Below are 21986 nucleotides of genomic sequence, written 5' to 3'. Positions count from 1 at the left end.
GGAACATGGGTTTTTGTTGTGGATAAAATTACGGATTTAACGATAACGAACATTTAAGGGGGAAGAAAATAATCGTGTATTTAATTGAAATGTGCTCGTTTTTAGTACTTTCGTGTTTAAAGGAAGAATGTTAAGGAAGGTTGCCTTGGACACAAATATTTATTGCAAGAAAGGTTCATTTGTCATAAATGGTTTGTATTATTTCCTTTGAACTCCAGAGAGACACACAAAATTCTGTTGACCATAAAGTAATGCATTTCTTGAAAGCTTCACGATATGAATACTCAAGAGCTTTATCATCAAAACCTACAACAGCAATTCAAACACCTGGGAGGAAAATTGACCCCGAGACAGTCCTATTGCAAAATGTCTGATTCATGAGAAGAAGGTTATTCAATTTCTTTCTTTTTCAAAGAAAAAAAGTGCCACTTTACTTTGGTAAAAGCAATAAACGAGTAAGTGTGTTTAATGGATTCAAAAAGGATTCAAAAACGATTTTTAAGGTGCCTTATAAAATGTATACCTACTAACCTACTTTTTTATAGGTTGAGAAACTTGAAACTTTCTTTGAAGACCACATATGTATTCTTGACTACATAATGAGAGTGTTTTTTAATCGATGGATAATATACCTAAAGGGACTATATCCACATATATAATTTTCTAGTGAAGTGTTTTTATTGGAAAGGATATATTCATTTATAAAATTGATCCTCTAGATAGTCGTTAACATATTCTTCCTTTTATACAAAAAAAATATAAAAGGAGAATGGAATAACAGTATGTTGTTTAAAAATTCTTGATTGATAGCCATTATCAATTTAAATGTTGGGCTTGTAAAGGCATTTTTTTAAGGACAAACATAATTGAATGTGTTTTTTATAAACTTATGTAGAATCAAGGTTTTTCGTTTTAGTCTAAAACAACATTTTTCTTTTCATAGGGTTTAAATTCTTTTAAAGTATTTAGGAACTTTTTGGGGATTTTTTTTTTGAGCTTGTGAGTGAATTTTAACTTTGAACTTCAAATTCAAAAGAAATTAATTTGTTAATATTGATTTTGAAAAATAAATTAAGAAAGTTTCAGATACGAAATACACTAATTTCATAGTGCCCTTCAAAATATGCGTTTTTAAAGGCGATTTTGTCAATCAAAGGAAAGTGAAAGTGAATTTGAAAGGAGATGTCAATACCCATTGGTTTTGACTTTTAATAACTGGTATTTAAACTACAGAAAAAAATTACAGCGACGAGTAGTATTCTACATTCACGTAGTACGGCTTGAGAACGAATCTGTATCTATGGAAATACGGCCGAAGTTGAGCTCAAGGGTTAACTGTTGAGCATTGCAGGAGGTGTTAGTATTACGATTCAATTGCTTAAGGTGGTTATGAAACTGAAAAAATAAGAGTCCTTACGTTAAATGAACGCTGTTATAAACAAATATATGAAAAAATAAACTTTCAAGAAATTGTACTGAAATTGGTAAGAATTGGTTTTCATCTTAAAATCTTGTTAACGAAAATATATGTTAAACTTAACTGTTTCATCATATGTCAAATTTTGTTGTTTCTTTAGTTAATTTTTTATAAAAATTCCATTGACCAATTTTTTAACAAAACACAAAAACCTACAAAAACAATTAGAATAAGAAATGGTTTCGACTCAAGTATTAGGAGAAGAAAGGAAGATATTGACTTTAAACAATTCATTAAAGTTTGAAGTTTCTAGTGTGCAAATCTGCTTTAAACCCTAAGTTTCAAGTTTAAACTCAATCTATCTACTTGTTTGGGCGAGGAAAGACAGACGCACGGAATCGTGGGGCCCACTCTTCTTCAACAATGTAATGTCATGTTGGGTTAAAATCTCGAAATATACATTTCTTACGAATACTATATTTGACATGCAACCACAAACTGGTTTTAGCATATTTTGATGTTAATATCAGTTAAACAAAACTTATGACGGGTTATCCATTTTGTGGTTTCAAATGGAAAGGGCTTGAATTCGACGTCCGTCTGACTAAGTTCTTAAACCAATTTGTTTTGTCTGTTTAAAGTCTGACATTTACGAAAATGGATTGCAATCGTGCATCATCGTTTCGTTTCGCTCGTACCACTGAAAATACGGCTGCTGTAAGTGAAAGTGATGTTCAAGTGGTAGACACGTGCATTCAAGAGGACACAAGCTTCCACAGGTTTTTCTCAAAACCCACCTCTGTCTTTCAACTACTACTCTCACCTTCCCGCGGTGAACATCGGGTGCCTAGTACCTCAAATAGAGATTGGGTTCTAAACCCAGTTGAAAGTTGTTGGGGTATTTCCACCTAGGCACATTTCCTTATCTAGATGGCAGCGGACAAATTCTCGAGTTGGAATCAACGGTGGCGTCTACAGTTCCAGTAAGATTGAACTACTTAGTGAAAACCTTATAGGGCTTCTACGACATATTGGGAGCCCTGGACTATAAAGAGTGGTTTATCCGGCTCCCCGGCCTTGGAGTTATACTAAGGATCTGGCCATCGAGGTCGGGGATTGTGCCGTCGAAGTGACTTTCTGGCCACGTAAAAAATACCGTAGTTGCGAAGCACCAAGAAGCCTCGGATACGGACGGATTCACTGTTTTCAACCTACGAAATAAGGACAACGCACTTAGGATCTGTACATGGAATGTTAGGTCCCTTAACAGACCACGTGCAGCCGAACAACTAGCGTAATGCCTAAACTGCGACATTCAAGAAGTGGCTACGGGATGGACGGGGAAAAGGCTAACTAAAAGATTGCGATGTATACTACGGCGAATGCTACGCGAGAACAAAGACAGCGTCTATTTGGGTGGGGGTTTATTGATGGAACTAGACTCAAGCAAAAAGTCTTGAGTTTCAACAGTGTGAGCGAGCGCATCACGACAATCCACATCAAGGCTGAATTCGCCAATATAAGCCTAATATGTGCGCATGCACCAACAGAAGAGAAAGATGAACACACCAGATGGGAAAGATGAACACACCAAAGTCTTAGGCAAGACTTATGAGCAGTGTCTTGATATGACATTAAATTTGTCCTAGGAGATTTTAACGCTAAGCTAGGAAGAGAAGACATCTTTTCACGATAACTCCTCTGGCAACGGATTCAGGCTGATCGATTTCGCTGCGGGGCGAGATGTTCTGGTAGCTAGTACGTAGTTCACACATCTCAATATCCACAAGGGGACATGGAAATCTCCTGATCAATCAACCGTCAACCAGATTGACCACATTACGATTGACGCACTGCATTTCCCCAGTATGCAGGATGTCCGAACATTCCGAGGGGCCAACATTGACTCGGACAACTATCTCGTTGTAGACAAGGTACGATCCAAGCCAAAACAAGGAAGTACTGTGAGAAGTTTCGACGTTAGACGGCTTCAATCACAAGAGATTGCCATGTCCTTTTCCGATCGATTCTCTAATAACCTCTTAAGGAGTCCTATGCTGCCTCTTAAGCATTGAAAACTAGTGGCAATATTGCCTTGAAGCCATCAAAGATGCCACCTCTGAAGTGCTAGGTTTCACACGGCCACCACAGCAAAACCCCTGGTTTGACGGCAAGCGCACGTAGCGAAACAGCAGGCATACAAAACGGCGCTGCACAAAATGATCAGAGCTGCTCGCGAGCTCTACAAGTAGAATAGGAGAGAGGAACATCGGCTTCTTGATGGAAAAAAAAAAAAACATGGAAATCGCGAGATCGAGGAGATAGAAGGATGTCACAACAGGAATGAGGTTCATAAATTTTATCAAAAGGTAAAACAAACCTCCCAAGGGTACCAGCCACGAACGGAAGCCTGTAAAGACGATCAGGGGAACATCGTAGTAGAACCACAGTCTATTTTGAGAATATGGAAAGACCACTTCTTCCAACTATATAACGGCGATGACGAACTAAATTTCGCTGTAAGGGAATTCCAATTCCGCCCTCCCCACCTTGACAAAGTGATGATAGCTATATTTAAGCTTAAGTCAAACAAAGCTGCTGGAGCTGACGGCATCGCTGCCGAACTATTCAAAGCAGCAGGCGATGACTTAATACAGAGCATGCACCAACTCATCTCCAAAATATGGTCGGAAGAAAGCATGCCCAATGAGTGGAATCTCAGCATCTCCCGGTACATAAGAAAGGAGACCCTCTAAAATGCGCCAACTACAGAGGCATCAGTCTCCTTAAAATTGCGTATAAGATCCTCTCTGCCATATTATGTGAACGTCTGAAGCCATTCGTCAACAACCTGATTGGTCCTTATCAGTGTGGCTTCAGACCAAGAAAGTCCACTATCGACCAAATATTCACACTACGACAGATCTTGGAAAAACCCAGGAGCTTCAAATCGATACCCACTATCTCTTTATCGATATTAAAGCCGCGTATAACAGCATCTATAGGAACAAGATCTACCGAGCAATGTCTAGTTTTGGCATCCCTGTCAAGCTTATCCGTTTGTGCAGAATGACGATGAAGAATGCAAGCTGCTCTATCAAGGTCGGAAAAGATCTCACCGATGCTTTTAATGTCAAAAAAGGTTTAAGACAAGGCAATGCACTGTCATGCGACTTCTTCAACATCGTTGTGGAAAGAATTGTGCAAAACCTAACCGTCAACACTAGAGGCACAATCTTCCAAAGGTCCATCCAATAACTCGGATATGCAGATGATAGTGACATAATTGGAAAATCAAAGCGTGATGTCAGTGGAGCGTTTTTTTAGCATTGGGATGGAACCGAAAAGGATGAGTTTAATGACCAGCTGACCATACAACGTCGTAGATATGTGGAATAGTTGCTTGAACAACAGGCGGCGGTGGACGGTGATTTTCGAACAACATTTTCTTTAATCACTAGGTAGGTGTAATAATAAAAAAATTGTTGTATGTCGGGTTCTAAAAATCTTCAAGTCAATGAAATAGATACAATTACATCCACAAAAATTCACTGTTTGGTGCGCTCTTTGGTTCGAAGGTATACTAGGACCTTATTTCTTCGAAAACGCTGATGAAACGACTGTCAGCGTCAATTCAGATCGTTATGGTACGGCTGCTGTAAGTGAGAGTCTCTTTGCCTGAAGAATATTAGTTGGAGACAGTGGCGTACCCAGGGGGGGGGGGGCTCAGGGGGCTTGAGCCCCCCAAGAAAAATGATGCTAAGATTTCCAATAAAATCGAAGAATAGTTTTAATTTTTTTTTCAAATTTACTTTTTAAGCTTTCAAAAATATTCCTTAATTTTTAATAAAAAGAAAAGATATAGGTACACAGGTATGGAATCACTAATTTACATCACACGTAATCTAATCTAGATTTTGTTTAACATTTCAAATCAATCTCAGTATTCCAATTAGTCAAAAGTCGCAAAACGATTTCACACATTTCAATTTTTCATCTGAAAAAAAAAACGATAAAACGGAATGAAATCCCTTAGTATCTTCTCTTTTTCTGTGACTGACTGAGGTAGCATTTGAAAATGCATTGTGAAAAACTGTAAGAAATCCCATTCCACCATTATTACTTTTTAGTATGACCAACAGCTTTTGAATAAAACACTACAAAGTAAAAACACTATAAGCTAATAAGCAGTATTCAGCTTAACTAACCTCAGTTTTATTTTTTAGGACAAACAAAACAAAGACCAAATAACAATTTGAAAAAAAATCTCTTAGAAGCGGAAGGAAATGAAACACAAAAGACTGTTTTAAAACAAATGTGTGAAACTAGGTGGATTGAGCGGCACACCGTTTTAATAGATTTTTTTAGATTTGTTGAGACAATAGTTAAAAGTCTTGAAGAAATAAACGAACTTGGCACTCAGCACGCATTGGCTTTCTCCTTTTTGCAAGCTATTCAAAGTTTCGAGTTCCTTGCAAGCTTAATTATTTGCTCAGAAGTAAGTGGACTAATGTTACCAGTGACAAGGTACCTGCAAACAAGGGGTATTGACCTGTTTCAGGCCAAAAAATCTGTCAGCACACTTCAAAATGTCTTGAAAAGCAGGCGCGAAAACGTTGATGACTCATTTGACGCTATATATGAAAAAGTTAATAATATAGCCCAAAATCTTCAAGCCCACCCAAAAGCCCCAAGAATGTGTGGTAAGCAAGTTAAGAGAGCAAATGCTGGTCAAGGAGAAATACAAGATGTAAAGCAATACTATAAATTGAATTTATACATCCCTTTTCTTGACCACTGTATATTCGAGCTCAGTGAACGTTTTGGAACACAGTTTTTAAATATATGTAAGCTGCAGACTTTTTTGCCGAACGTCATTACGAATGCTGCGAAAGAAGACATTAAAAAAGCTGTAGACTCAATTGAGTATAATGACATTTCAAAAAGCTGCCTTCAAGTTGAATCAGAGGTAGATAATCTTCTCATACTCTTTTTATAAAGTTAATGGGCCGTATTCATAGTCATTTTAAACAATTTCTTAGCTAAACCAAATTTTGGATTTTCATATATTTTAATTTTTGTCAATGCACTACTTTTGAAGTCGAATAAGTTGATAAACTTCTATTTAAAATGTATTAATTGATCTTATTTAAACGGTAGTTTAGCAAAACCACTATGAATACGCCCCAAAAAAATTCGTATTAACAGAATTTCCTTTGAAAAATCTTACTTTATTTTTTTCATTATATCATTAGCTACTGCTTGTGCTACTTTAATTTATAATATAATTATAATAAACATAACATAACTATAAGATCACTTAAAGAAAAAGGAAATTCAATGTATATGTTTAATTATGAATAACATACTCCTACCGTTTAGTTTAAAGTCGATGAAAGTCGATTTTTATCATTTACGATTATTTGAAAAATTAAGTTTTATTCATCAATGCGTTATGCGTTTAGACAACATCGGTAAAAGGAGTTATTTAACACGTATTGTATTAAAAATGTTATTTTATTTCAATATTTAGATATGGAAACAAATGTGGAAGGATGAAACCGAAATAACTATGCCAGAAACTGTTTTAGCTTCACTTCCGTTTTGCAATCCTGATTTGTATCCTAATTTAAGAAAGATAATAGAAGTTCTTTGTGTGCTTCCAGTGACGTCTGCAGAGCCAGAACGTTCGTTTTCCACTTTGAGACGGTTAAAAACGTGGCTGAGATCCACAACCACGGATACCAGGCTAAACGGATTAGCTTTGTTGAATATTCACAAAGAAATCGATGTAATACCTGAAGATGTGGTCAATCAATTTGCAAATAAAAAAAAAAGAAGAATGGATTTAATTTTTTCAACCAATTTTACTACCTAAGATTGTTATTTGAAACTAAAAAACTAAAATTATAAACAAATTTTTAAAAAAAGTTTTGTTTTCGTTTTGCAGTTTTCTTATTGAAAATTGAGTTGTTATTCATATAAGGCGGTTAATAATTATAAGAAAGACTTTCATTTTTGTGCTAGTTTCAGTGATACCTTAAAAAAATGTCTATTAAAATTGAGACTGAGCCCCCCCCCAAATAAAATCCTGCGTACGCTACTGCTTGGAGAATATGTTGTTTCAAAAAGATGGTGCCATATGCCACACAGCTCGAGAGATAATGGCATTTAAAAGCCAACATTCGTCAATTAAGGCCGAAATACCGCCAATATGTGTCAAAAAGTGTCCGAAATTTACCTCAAAAGAATCCAGGTGGTCGTTCAAATAATAGAGTGTTTCACACATAATGTCAACGTTCAAACTCATTATTAAAAAAGGAATATTATAGTGTTTTATGATCGAACGTTCAAATTAATAGTACAGATCCCCAGTAGCTTCCATTCGGTACACCAGAACTGGTGTTACATTGTGATAACAGTTCATTCCTTAATATGAATTTGTAGATACATATAAAATTTAATATTAAATTTATCGTTATTGAGATTTGACCTCGGATGTTCGGAGAAATGTCAACATTTTAATTTTGGCAAATTGGGCTCGTACATTATCTTCTTAACAGAAGTAACAAAGAGCGTATTTTTTTCATCTTCCTAAATTTTTAATTTCTTTTCAAGATACTGTTTAATGGCAGAAAACGTAATTATTTGCCATGTTACATTAGCAAAATAAGAACTTCGTACGCTATGATAAGTCAGAATTTTGATAGCAAATATATAAACCAGAATTTTGAAGTCTTCACAATTTCGTTCCTTTTTAAATAAGTTTTTGTTTGAATTTAACTTATAAGCTTTTTTAAAATTTCAGTTTTTCCTTAATTTAATAAATTTATGTCCTCATTTCCAATTTTATTGATACTTTATTTATTTTCTTCCCAAGAGAAAAAAATGAAAGAATTGTAAATCATTTATTGCCGATGGCGTATTAATCAAACAATAATAATTTATGATTTCACATCTTACCCAAAAACTCTTGCATTTTCTTTTTCTTTCTTTGAGTAATTTGTTTTCCTGCATAATTGATTGTGACCTCTTTATCCTTTTTTTCAGTTGCCTTTATCCATTTAACAAAAATATGATATTTTGAAAAATTCCAAAAAAAACTTTTGGGTTTGAATTTCTTATCAGGTAAACATAAAAGAAAAAATAAAGTACTATGTTTTATTTTATTCTGTTAATAAAAATACTGCGGGAAATAATTGGGGTTAATGGGCCTGCATATTTTTTAAATTAATTTCTGTTTGGTCAAATAATTCGGCCATGAAATTGACACATTCAATTTACATAAATAATTAAAAATAAATTAATTGTATAGGACCATTATGTCATGTGTGTGTTTTCAGTACTGAAGAGGGATCTGCTATTAATGTCAGTTTTGTAGATTCAAATTAAATTTTACTACTCATGCGTATTTTGGAATTAAAAAACTCCTTTCTTTGCATTGCAATTAAATTCATTTATCCATCATCAACGAGGCCACCGCCATTCATCACACCAATCGAACCTGACCAAAGATTCAATTTTGAAGCATTCACTTTCAAGTGTAGAATATACCTTCACGCAAAAACGCATTTCAAAGGAGCAGTGAGCAGTGTAAACGTATCAGAAGAAATAGGAGTATGTTTCATCACACTTGACTTTGATTGCCACTTAGAGTTCAATAAATTTTCGGTTGTGCACATTGCCGCCTTAAAAGAAAGAAAAAAACATATAAAATTTATCCCTCCGTAAACATGGTGTATGTGGAATATTTTTTTCTCATTTTAATCTCTGTTGGCAACAGGACTGTCACCGAAAGTGGTGAGTCCTTAATCTCTCGTTGCTTGTGTTTTAAACAAAATTGATTTTTCTTTTCTCAATTCGAGTATTTTATTGTCAGCATCATTTGATTTGATTATCACATATTTTTGTTTCTTTGATTGTTTGATCCTTGACATGCAATCATGTGTTCCTTTTGAAATAATATGATATCACCACTGCTAACGATGTTTGATTCTCCAAATTGCCTTAAAATTACTAAAAAAAATTGGAAAAGAAGTAGAAATATTCACATTTCTCAAGACGATACATTTGTTTGTTGGTTCATTAATAAGGATTTTATTCTTCTTATTGTCGGTGTTGAGAACAGCGTGAAGCACAAATAATAAAATGAAAAAAAAAACTTCATAAGTTTGAAAATTTGTAAATTGTAAATTCGTTGAACTTTCGGCTCTTTATTTTTAATAGAATTTAAGAAGACACAACAAATTCTTGCCATGTCACGGATGTTTCCATAAATAACCATAAACCAAACGAGCAACAACAAAAATCATGATAATGGCATGAGTTTTGTAATATAATTTAAACGCTATAAGGACGAGAAACGAAAACACCATAATGCTGTCACTCGCTGGGGAGTATAATGTCTATGTTTACAACTTACACAAATGGTAAAACAATATGGTTGGTGGTTTAGGTTTTTCATTTTGTTTGGTTTTTGGTTTTTGTTTTTATGATGTTCTTGATGGTTTTGAGGTTATGATAATTTACATCCGCGATATGACATTTGATAAATGGGGGAAGGATTGTTGCTTTTTGTATGCCTGCACAGGGTGGTTTGGATTATACTGAAGGTATTCGTTAAGTTTTTTTATAAGTTTTTAATAAATTTAACTTTAAAGATTCCGATAAAGGACATAAACTTAACTGCAAGAACTATATAGGCATCAGTCTGCTTAACATCGTTTACACAATTTTCTCTGCCGTAATACGTGAACGTCTTAAGACCATCGAAACAACTTAACAGAACCTTTCGATGTCAAAAAAGGCTTTAGACAAGGTAATACGTTGTCATGCTATTTTTTTAACATCGTATACTTGAAAGAAATAGTGCAGAGCTCCCACGTCAACACTAGAAGCACTATCTTTCAAAAGTGTCTAAATGCTGGCATATGCTGATGACATTGACATACCAGTGGCCACAAGCCATAACCGCTTAAGTCGATTTTTTTAACTTTTCAGGAGAGCAGTTTTAAAATTTAAAAATTCCCCTGGAATTGGAAAATTTCAATTTTTAGTTTTTTTAAATCAAAATCAAATCAAATGGGGTGGCGCAACAGTCCGTTGTGAACCAGGGCCTAGTGACTTACAACTCTCAACCATTCCTGTGTGCGAGTACTGTTGTCAGGAATGGAAGGGACCTACAATTTAAGGCCGAATCCGAACGGCTATTTTGAGAAAGCACTTTTTCATGACAAGAATTAATCTTGAAGGATTTGTCAATTCCTCGCAAGAGGCAGTACCCGCGAAAATTATTTTTTTAAATTAAGCTGGCACAGGCAGGGATTGAACCCAAGACCCCTTGCATGACAGTCCAACGCACTAACCATCATGCCACGGGTACTGCAGTTTTTTTAAATGCAAACATAAAAAAAAATACTCCTTTATCGTATGTCAAAAGCAAATAATGTTTTTGACTTTTTGCTAAGGATTTATTCAAGAAACAAACACTTAAGTTGTTATGGATTATTGTGAATTAAAAAAACATGTAACCCATCTTCGGTTAGGTCGTTTTGGTATATTTATTTTTTTCAAAATAATTTCTTAAATCGAGTTAGGTTGTTATGGCATGTTCAATTTAAAAGATTACTTTTTCTAATTGGATTTAGGTCGTTTTGCCCTCAATAAAATGTTTCATTTAAGTTAAGTTAAGCTTCATTTAACCCAATGTTTTGTATGTTGAGAGATATGAATTTAAAATTATATTCGGTGAGTTATACACAAAGTAGCGTTTTTCTCTTTTAACTAAATTTTTTTTGTCTTTCGTTTTCAATTAGCTTTTTTCTAAGGTCAATTATTTATCAAATGATAAAATAACTACAAAAATGATAATAAAAAACTTGCCGTACAGTGCGGCGAATACTTACATTACATTACATACTTACTTTCACCTTTTAGGTAGAACTTGTTTTTCTTCTTCATCATTTTTTTTTTAATGCAAGAAATAAGAAAGTAAAACCAACAGAGTTTGAAATGTTTGCTGACTTTTATGTTTCATTGCATGTTTAAGTGACAATTTTTGAAAATATGTACAAAAATAAGCAAATACATTTACAAAATTTTATAAAAAGAGATATACGCATGTACAAAACAAATATTAAAGGGAAAAATACATTTGTTTTACTAGTTTCAATTTTTGTATTTAGGACTCATCGAGCAAATCAGATTCGGTTAGATCGGGATGAATGTTTGGCTCATCAATGCTGCATTTAAGATTATTATAAAAATAATGAAAATCGGGATGTATGTATTGCTTTAAGTCCATCAAATCTTTCTTCTTTTCATTTAAAATGCAAGGTAAATCCATAACATTAGATATTTGGCTTTCATTCAAAACTCCAGCTCCTCTTTTACCAATTTTTAAAACTTTAAATGGCTCATCTTCATCTAAGGAATATTTAAAAGATACCTCCGTAGAGCTTTTGGTATACCGTAACCAGCGAACTGCGTTCCATGAAAATTTACTTCCGTCTTCACTTATTCGCTTCCAGGAAAACTTCGATTTGGAAAGTTTAGAAAAATCGAAGAAATCTTCCACTTTCATCTCAAATGCTTGCATTTTGGAACCTACCGAATTCACTAACTGATACCAGTCTCTTGGAATTTCTATTTTTACATTTGATTTTTTTTTCTTTCGCTCAATAAGAGCATGATCACTGTCGCATTCCATGTGCGTATGACCTGGTTCAAGGAATTTGTGATCTATATGCCCAATATTTTCGGAGTCGGATAAAAATAATATGAACATCGCAGCAACGAACGAATTCTTATTCTGTCCAGAACATGAATCGCTGTAAAATATTATTTTCTTTGTATCTTCTGGAATTGTGGCTAAAAGCTTGTAAAGACAAGATGAGATTTCATTCCCACCACGGCGCGCTGTCCCTTCATGCCACATAAAACATTTTGCTGCATTTGTTTCTAGGTCATGAATCGTTAAATTAAAAGTCCAAAGTTGGCGTTTATAGAAACTGATTGAATTTCTCAAAAACGGGGTTGGTAAGCATTGCTGGAGGTCAAAAGCAAACGTTTTAACACATTTAGATTTTCTCGCTTCTATTTTATCTAAGCGTTTTGCCTCGTACGCCATGTCAGCCTTGCTTAAATGATTTGTTTTTTGTTCAATCAGTTGTTTTTTAACGTCCTCGTTTTCCGCAACATTAATTTTCGACACATACGCATCGCAGGTAGAGCATGTATCTATGTTAGGGGCTTTGAATTTTAATCCCATAGTCTTAAAAATTTGGGAATATTTTGAAAGACTTACAGGATTTTCGGTTTCTAGACTGTATAAGCGATGCATAGATGTTAAATTAATGCTATTGGCCAAGTATTTTTGACACGTATCTCTACGACTGTAGTGACTTTCGTATGCGGGAAATTTTGAAATATGCCTCCTTATTTCTTCTTCCTGAGCTGTGGGGCATTTGTTGGCAGGAGTATGTTTCCCTCTCATATTTTGAAAAGGAATTGCAGGAGAACCAATTTTTTTCTTTATTACATTTTTAACGAAACTCTCTGTTTCGTCAAAACATTGAAGGAAATGTTTCTTACATGTATTAACATTAATTCCGTTGACAGGCAATGAATACTTCATGGAATGATCACGTTTCCTTTTTCTGTTTACGTCATTTACTAAAGTGTCACATTTTTTATCCCCAATGGTAATCAAGGAGCTGATATACAGGATTCTTTGATCGTAACTTCCCAGCGACCAATATTGGTTGAATAAAAGTTCAACGTTTCCATGATCTATCTTTTCACTGCACCGGTTTCTGCAATTTTCAAATTTCTTAACAGATCTAGCCTTAACGGTTTTTCCATTGATGGATTCATACATTTTCCCACTATTCCGTTGTTTAACTCGAAGTTTTTTTTTATTTTTTATCTTCGGTGATTCAAGGGCTTTTTCAATTTGAGCTCCCATAACAATTAACTCCTCATCACTCTGGGAACTAGAATTACCTGACTTGCTTGATAAGTTAAAATTAGGATCATTAAATGTATCATCCGAATCCATCCACTCAGGATTATCACATACACTCTCAACCTCGGAATCATTTTGATTGTTTTCAGTATGCTTGGACTTACCTAGTTGTAGAAAAATAATTCTCTAAGTATTTCTTAATAATATAAACCATGATTTAAACTAATGTCTTTGAAATTTTTAAAAGTAAATATATAAAAACTTCTTGACTTAAATATAATATATATACATATATGTATAAAATACATAAATATAATATATTATGAACGAGGTTACTTTACTACAAATCTTCTTACATCGGAGGTAGTCAACATCAAAATTTATCCCATTCAATGAGGATTGTGTTTCTCTCAGTACACTAGGCTCAAAATTGGGCATTCCATCCATAACAATTTCTTCAGAACGTTGTAATTGTTTTCTTGATGCGGAATAATTGCTGTTTGAATTTATTTGAACTTGCATTTCATCTGGTTTTTCTTAGTTTTGAAAATAAATATCTATTTCTAATTTCTTTCTCAGCTTTTTAACTAATTTCTTACCAATGTCATCAACACGAGAATATTTCGAAATATAATTTTCACCCTGAAAAGTCCCATTCTTAAAACCCCTAAGGTTTTCTAAAACAAAAAGTAATAAGAATATTAACACTTTTAAATTGAAATGTAATAAAATGTCTTTATTCACTTGAACGTCATCTAAAAAACTTCGAAAATAATTGCAATTATAAGTTACTATCGAAATGTTTATTTTTGATATTTTTGAGGCAAGCAGAAAATTTGGATATAAACTTCTTAAAAATAAATAAATTGGTTGGCGCAACAGTCCGTTGAGAACAATGCCTAGTGACTTACAACTCTCAACCTATTCCTGTGTGCGAGTAATGTTGTCAAGAATAATAAACTTCTACTATGATTAAAATTTGAACTTTTGTTTGAGATAGGATAAAATTTGCTGTGTGAATTGCGTTTAATGATTTTCTTCACATTCCTGCGGAGATTTAAGGAATTTCTCTAAACAAAAAATGTTTTTCTTTATCCAGTTAAAATAATTTTGTCCTCACCCCAACTTTAAAGATACAAAGCCAATTAAAAGTCAATTCAAATTAATAAAAAACCTTTTTTTATTTATTTTCTCGATTTTGCAGTGTTAATTAGATACTATATATTCTCATATCTAAGTGTGTAACACTTCATCAATTCGAACGGCTTCACGAGTTTGACATTTTTCAAGACAAATTGATACTCTTGAATGTTTTGTCAGTTTTTTGCAAGAGGCAGACACCTTAAATAGATATAAAAACTTATGCACTAGTAGAAGTGTCAAATCTTAACCCAGGTTAGAATCTAAACCACATTTAACACAATTCACTACTATCTTAGAAGTCTATGTTTATGAACAATACTATATTTAATATGAGGTATACATATAAATAAATACATAATATTAATAGATCTACATACATATGTATGTATGTATGAATCTACACCGAAAAAAAAAACGTTGTTTAATTTTGTAAAATTCGAGGCTAATTGTGTTAAAACTTGAGAACAGATATACATACGGTATAGCTATTATAAAATTGAATTTATTTAAAAAAAAAAATTGAAAACATAATTAAGAGATTTCTAGAAATCTACAATAAAGAAAAAAAATGTATAAATATAAAAAAAAAGTTGAAATAAATACACTTAGCCGTTTTTGTTAAGGATACAAATTACATAATCGTAATTGAGGCTATCAGTGCAATAGTAGCGTAACCCACTTTTGGTTATTAATATGTATAATATTTAAGCGGATTAGGTCACATTTTTATAAAGCTAAGGCACATATGAATTGAAAATGGTATCTCAAATAAATTTTGATGTGGAAATGTAAAAATTGGAGGTGAAAGAACAAAAAATTCAAAAAGTGGGTTACGCCACTATTGCACTGACAGCCTCAATTATAATGGAATGTTGGCGCACACGTTCAAGTAAAAGGACACAGACATAAGCACACAAAACGACGACAACAATAATTGTTAACGGACCAAAAGTAGTTTTTTTTCACTCTGCCCTACACTGGCCATATAGAATATACAAATATATGCATAAACTTATGTACCTTTGGCTTCAGCACGTTCTGCGAGCATCCTCGCTAATTGCACCATTTGTAATGCTCTGCTCGACATTATTATTATAATTTTTTGATTATGATTTGTACTTTTTATCACTTTTTACGTTTAAAATCACTTTTAAAATAATCACTTTCACTCACTGTTTTCTTTTGATTCGACCGGTCACGTCAAACCTAAATCAATTTAGGATTCAACTCTCATCGGTTGTGAATTATAATTGTTTGAGGCAAAGAAACGTTTGTTTACTTAGATTTGAATTTTTTCAAATTCAAATTTGCTATAACGACCTAATTCGATGTATTCCTTTCAAATATCTAAATTTAAATATGCCATAACAACTTATCTTTAGTTAATAGTTTAAGAAATCAAAAATGTAATTTTCCATAACAGCCTAACTCAAGTTACGAAAATGGTGCATCTATTTTTCAGTGGGGAATAACAGGCTAACTTGAGTTAGTAAAATAGAAAAAAATAACGTTTGTAAATACAGGAAGACAAAATATTTCGTAACTCTAATTAAGATTTTATTACGAATTATTTTTTTTCAAAAAAGCAGATGAATGTAGTTTATCTTAAGATAAGTTTGTATGGCAAATCAAACTATAGGTACTTAAAAAACTTAACTTAAGTTATGAAACAGTCGTTACAAGAAATCATAAAATGTTAAAGTTAAGTCTTTTTGGCTAATGACAAATTCAAAAATTAGACTTAAGCTGTATGGTTTTTTGCTTATAATTTTCGTTTGAGAAGAGATACAGATCTAAAAATTTGAGTGTCCATAGATCTTAATTTTCTGAACATGCCTATTACAAAAAGTCATTTTCGACTTAACTCGACTTAAGCGGTTATGGATTGCGGCCACAGTAGGAAGACCTTAGCGTCATGTCAATGGTGCTTTTGTAAGTATTGAGACTGAGGCATCACAAATGGGCTGTCATCAAGAAAGGGCCTTCAACACCGAAGTCTCAGTCAAAACGTCACACCATCTACAGACGTAACTCTGAACTCTAAGGATTTTAAGGACTTTGTCTAACGAGGCTTCGCTATGAACGAAGAAAACAACACCAGCTCTGAGATTAAACGAAAAATTACTCTTGCTAAACGCTGTTTCTTTGGGCTGAGAATGAAATTGTGTAGCAAAGCTCTCTCTCAAGCTACCAAAGTGTCGCTATTTAAGACCGTCATCATCTCCGTGCTGTTGTACGGTACAGAAGCAAGGACTATGGCAAAAGCGGATAAAAGCACCTTGGGTCGTTTCGAGAGGAAAGTTATTTACTTAATTTACGGTCCCGTATCCATAGAAGGTGATTGGAGGAGAAGATGGAACGATGAGCTGTACGCGATGTAGACCTAGCCAAAAGGGTAAAAGTCACGTAGAGTACATGAAAACCAATGCTCCGGCCCACAATGTCTTCGAATCAACACCCACAGGACAGCGCAGCAGAGGAAGACCGCGGATCAGGTGGCACGAACAAGTCTAAAGGTACCTCACCAAACTTGGAGCCAGAAACTGGATAAATCTAGTTATGCACAGAGCTAGATGGATGGGCGAGGCCCCAGTTCATACAGAACTATAACACCACTTTAAGTAAATTATAACTTTAAAGCATGCAGCTTAAGCTAACCAACTTTTTTCTTCTTAATTATTTTTACACGTAAAATGCTTAGTAAAAGGTTTTTTCAACGAATATTCTAGTCAATTTTCAACTGACATCCAACACATTGCTGGAACGCCAAATATAGTAGCAGATACGTTATCAAGAGTTGAAGGCATCAGCAAGTCAGTGAACTTTCAAGAGCTCGCAATATCTCAAACAGGTGATAGATAACTTAAAAACATTATTAAATCAGCTTCTCCTTTACAAGTTGTAAAAATTCCGCTTCCTAACTCATAATTGAAAATATTTTGTCATGTGTCAAAGGGTGTTGCTAGACCGATTAAAATGAAACCTTTTCGCCATAAAGTATTTGAATCCCTGCACTACTTAAGTCATCCTGGAACAAACGCTTTAGTTAAATTGGTTTCATCAAAACTCGTCTGGCCTCCAATACGAAAAGACTGCAAAGCATGGGCAAAGTCACGCATTCCGTGCGAACGATCGAAGATAACTCGTCATACGTCATCCCTTGTAGAAACTTTGAAAAACCATCGTCGAGGTTTGAGCATGTACATGTCGACTTCATTGGACCACTGCCATATTCACGAGGGTTTAGATTTTGCCTCAATGTTGTCGATAGATACTCGCGCTGGCCAAAAGGTTACCCTTTAGAAGATTTCACTGCTGAGACAATTGCAAGAACACTCTTTGCTAATTGGATATCCCGCTTTGGCTTACCACTCAAGGTTACATCTGACCGTGGCAGACAATTTTTGTCTGATATATTTCAGGCTTTGAAAAAACTGTTTGGCATCAATCAACTGACGACAACTGCTTACCATCCCGCCGCTAATGGCCTGGTTGAAAGGTTCCATCGCCTATCGAAAGCCACTATAGAGTGCCATGATTCACCAGCCGATGAACTACCTGTTATACTCCTTGGACTCAGGACTGCATACAAAATTGACGAAATTCGAGATCTTTTTATTGGTTCTGACGTGGAAAAAATTTCTTTGAGCTCTCCTAATAGTGTGCTTTGTGGTGATTTCAACTGCAATCTCTTGAATTCTAACGTAGTCACAAATCACATGTTATCTTTTATCCAGTTCCTCAACACATTTTTTTGAAAGGGATTCCTCGTTATTGAACCTTATGTTTGTGAGTGACAAGAATAATGTTGGATGATTTAATTTTTCTAATACTTAACTTTAGCCTTAATTATTCAGATAAAAAAATCACTTATCGAGATTTCTATAATATAAATGAGCAAGAACTTGAAATTCAAACGCGAGATACAAATTGGGATTCTATATATTTTATGCTTTCCTCAAATGATCAGATAGAATTTTTAACACATAATAGCTCTGAACTGTTTAATACCCATGCCCCTTTAAAAAAAAACTGCTAAACAAAACAATAATCCATGGGTTTCTCTTACCATTAAAGACTTGAGGCAACAGCGAGATCGCCTATACGAATTGGAAAAGATATCGACTAACCGAGCTGCTTCGTATGTTTTGCTCCCTCCGTAACACAGTAGAAGCTATGATACGCGAGACTAAATACCAACATTTTTCTCAACAGCTAAGTACAAGTTCAATTGGACGCCAGCTCTGAGAAAAATCTTGACAGAATCGGAATCGGAAGGACAAAATTTGGTGCTGTTGAGGAAATTGATGGCAATAAACTTAGTGAAAAATTAATTTCTTCTCCACAACCACAGGTCCCAGAAATTTAGCCTTCAATTTCTTCAATAATGACAACGAGATAGTAATAAACCTGGTTATGAATTCTCTGCAGTAGATAGTGCCGATGTAGTCGAAAGTGTTTTTTCTATTTAGTCAATAGCTGTTGGGCTCGATGATATACATCCTACCCTTTTGTGTATGAAATTGTCAGTTGTATTGCAATATATTACTTTTGCTTTTAATACAATTTTGACGTCTTCGCTATACCCTGAATCATAGAAAGTTGTTATATTATTCTACTTCCCAAAAACACTAAAAGAGATGAATTGAGACCGTTTTCGGTATTGCCATTTTTGTCGAAAGTTTTTGAAATTAACTTTTTTCTATCTAGTAACTCATTGCTCAGCCCTTATAATCTGGATTTCGGAAGAAACACAGCTGTGTTACCGCACTTTTAAACGTTACTAATGAGGATGATATTAAAAAAAACATTAGATAAAGACGAGGTTATGTTTCTAGTTTTGTTAGATTTTTCGAAGGCTTTCGATTCCGTTAATCAGTCAATCTATGTAAAAAGGGCCTGCAAAATGTTAATATTTCATCTATTGCAACAACATTTTTCTTATCTAACTGATAGGAAGCAAGCGGTGCAAGTTGGTGACACCCTGTAAAATTTTGGCCGAATGCCACTGGAGTACCACAAGGTTCCATACTGGGTCCTTTCTTCTTTTTTGCTTATATAAATGAACTTTCATCTTGATTAGTTAATTGCAGCTTTCACTAACTTGTATGCTGATGACGTTCAACTTTACTTCAGCTGTCCACTTGGCCTTATCGAACAATGAGCTTTCTGCGTCAATAAAGACCTGAAGACAGTGACAAATTAGTCTTTGTCAAACGAATTTATGTTGAACCCAAAAAAATTCTAAATGTCTTTTAATTAATAGAAAATCTTTTGACCTTCCTTATTTTCCACCGATTGTTCTGAGCAATGCTCCAATCAAATATGTAGTTAAGTACTGCTTGTATTTTAGCTAAGAAACATTTAAAAGGTTTTTATGAAGACAAGAATACACAGGGTTTGCTGATGGCCTCTTTTTACTCTGCCCATAATGCACCATCACCTCCGGAGGATGTGTGCAAAATCATAACCGAAGCTAACATCAAAAAGGCAAACCTTCTGATCGGAAGCGACGCAAATGCTCGGCATACCCTTTGGGGAAGTTCTGTGATCAATGAACGAGGTGAGTCACTTTTTGATTTTATTATTGAAAATAATATGACCATTTGTAACAGAGGCAATACTCCCACTTTCGTCTTTCCGAGCTCGGAAAATTATGATGGATTGGAGGATGTGCTTGATGTTACTTTAGTAAACAAACGTAATTTATTAGTGGAGAATTGGAGAGTTTCCCCTTTAAATTCGTTTTCGGATCACAAGTGGATTCTTTTTCAAATTAATTTCGAGTCAAAAAACCCTAATCCTTACAGAAATCCCAAAAGAACTGACTGGACGAAATTCAGTCAAATTGCGAATTCCAAACTAAGCAACTTACCGAATCTCACTGAATCGATAGGAGAAATTGAATCAAAGGTGAAAACCTTTGAAACTTCTATAACTAAAGCTTTAAGAGTCTCTTGCTTAGTTAAATATAACCGTAAATTCCTTCCTTCGTGGTGGAATGAAGAACTGTCGAGCCTTAGGAAAATGACAAGGACAATTTTCAATATCTGCCACAAACATAAGTTTTACCAACCGTAAAAAGACTCTCTTAAAATTTACAAACAAGCCCTGTCATCAGCCAAAAGACAAGACTGGAGAGAATACTTTCAATCAAGACATAAAGGACTCCGCAAGGCTCAGCAAAGTTTTATCAAAGGAACATTGTAATCCTTCATTTATAAAAAAGCCTGATGGAACCTGGACAGCCTCTATAGCCGAATCTCTTGAGCTACTGATGAAGACGCACTTTCCGGGTTGCTAGTGTGATAACCCCGAATCGCTTGAAACCACAGAGCTAAACGTAGCTCATATCGAGCAAGTCAATTCCGTTATAACCAGAGAAAATATTTTGTGGGCCATCAATACTTTTTCTCCATATAAATCCCCAGGCATGGATGGCATACTGCCAGTTATGCTTCAAAAGTTACATGGTGTGGCAGCTCCATGGCTGGAACAAATTTTCAAAGGATGTCTCTTTCTCAAACATGTGCCCATGTCGTGGAGATAGGTCAAAGTAATTTTTATCCCGAAAGTGGGTAGGCGAGGTCACGAATCCGCGAAAGATTTCAGACCAATAAGCTTAACATCTTTTGTGCTTAAAACCTTGAAGCGCATTCTTGATAACCATATTAGAGAAATCCTAGTTGGACGACCCCTCAAAAGCTCTCAGCATGCTTATCTTAAGGGCAAAGCTACGGAGACTGCCCTCCATGAGGTAGTGCGTACTGTAGAACAAACAATCCATTATAAAGAATTTACTCTTGCCACCTTCCTAGATATAGAAGGTGCTTTTAACAACGTCCTTACAGAATCCATAGAAGAATCGCTCGTTAAGTTCGGTGTAGAAGACTTCATTCGAGAATGGATTATTTCCATGCTCAGTGGTAGAAAGATTGGAGCCACTCTAGGCAATACCATCGCAACAAAACACGTGAGGAGGGGAAAACCCCAGGGTGGTGTCCTTTCGCCTCCTCTATGGCTTCTGGTCATTGATTCAATTCTCGTGAAATAAGAGAGATGTGGAGTGAAGGCGGTAGCTTTTGCGGATGATTTGGTGCTATTGGTGTCAGGAAAGTACACCTCTGTGATTAGTGAAATCACGGAGTCAGCTTTGAAGAAAGTTAGCAACTGGGCCACGAGTTGTGGACTAGCAGTTAACCAAAGTAAAACTGAACTGTTGCTCTTTACCATCAAAACTAAAGTACCGCCGTTTACGCAGCCGTAGTACGTCCAATCTTAACATATGGGTCGATTGTGGAGTGGCCTGCTCTTAGCAAAGCCCTAAATATTGATAAGCTAAAGAAGTTCAGAGAACAGCTTGCGTGGGCACCACAGGGACCATGCGTACTTGCCCAACGGACGCCTTAAACGCTATTTTGGATCTTCTACCAATCGACCTTTTTATTAAATACATAGTTT

The 21986-nt window shown here is 34.8% G+C and overlaps 1 protein-coding gene across 1 annotated transcript in view; it reads right to left on the bottom strand.

Annotated features, from left to right (window-relative positions):
• Window positions 1–21986, bottom strand: part of LOC129951213 (uncharacterized) — a 120093-nt gene that overhangs the window by 35614 nt on the left and 62493 nt on the right. The gene's annotated exons all lie outside the window — the stretch shown is intronic.

This window comes from Eupeodes corollae, chromosome 1, assembly GCF_945859685.1.
Source record: "Eupeodes corollae chromosome 1, idEupCoro1.1, whole genome shotgun sequence".
NCBI classification, from domain to species: domain Eukaryota; kingdom Metazoa; phylum Arthropoda; class Insecta; order Diptera; family Syrphidae; genus Eupeodes; species Eupeodes corollae.
This window is presented reverse-complemented; position numbering and strand designations above follow the sequence as displayed.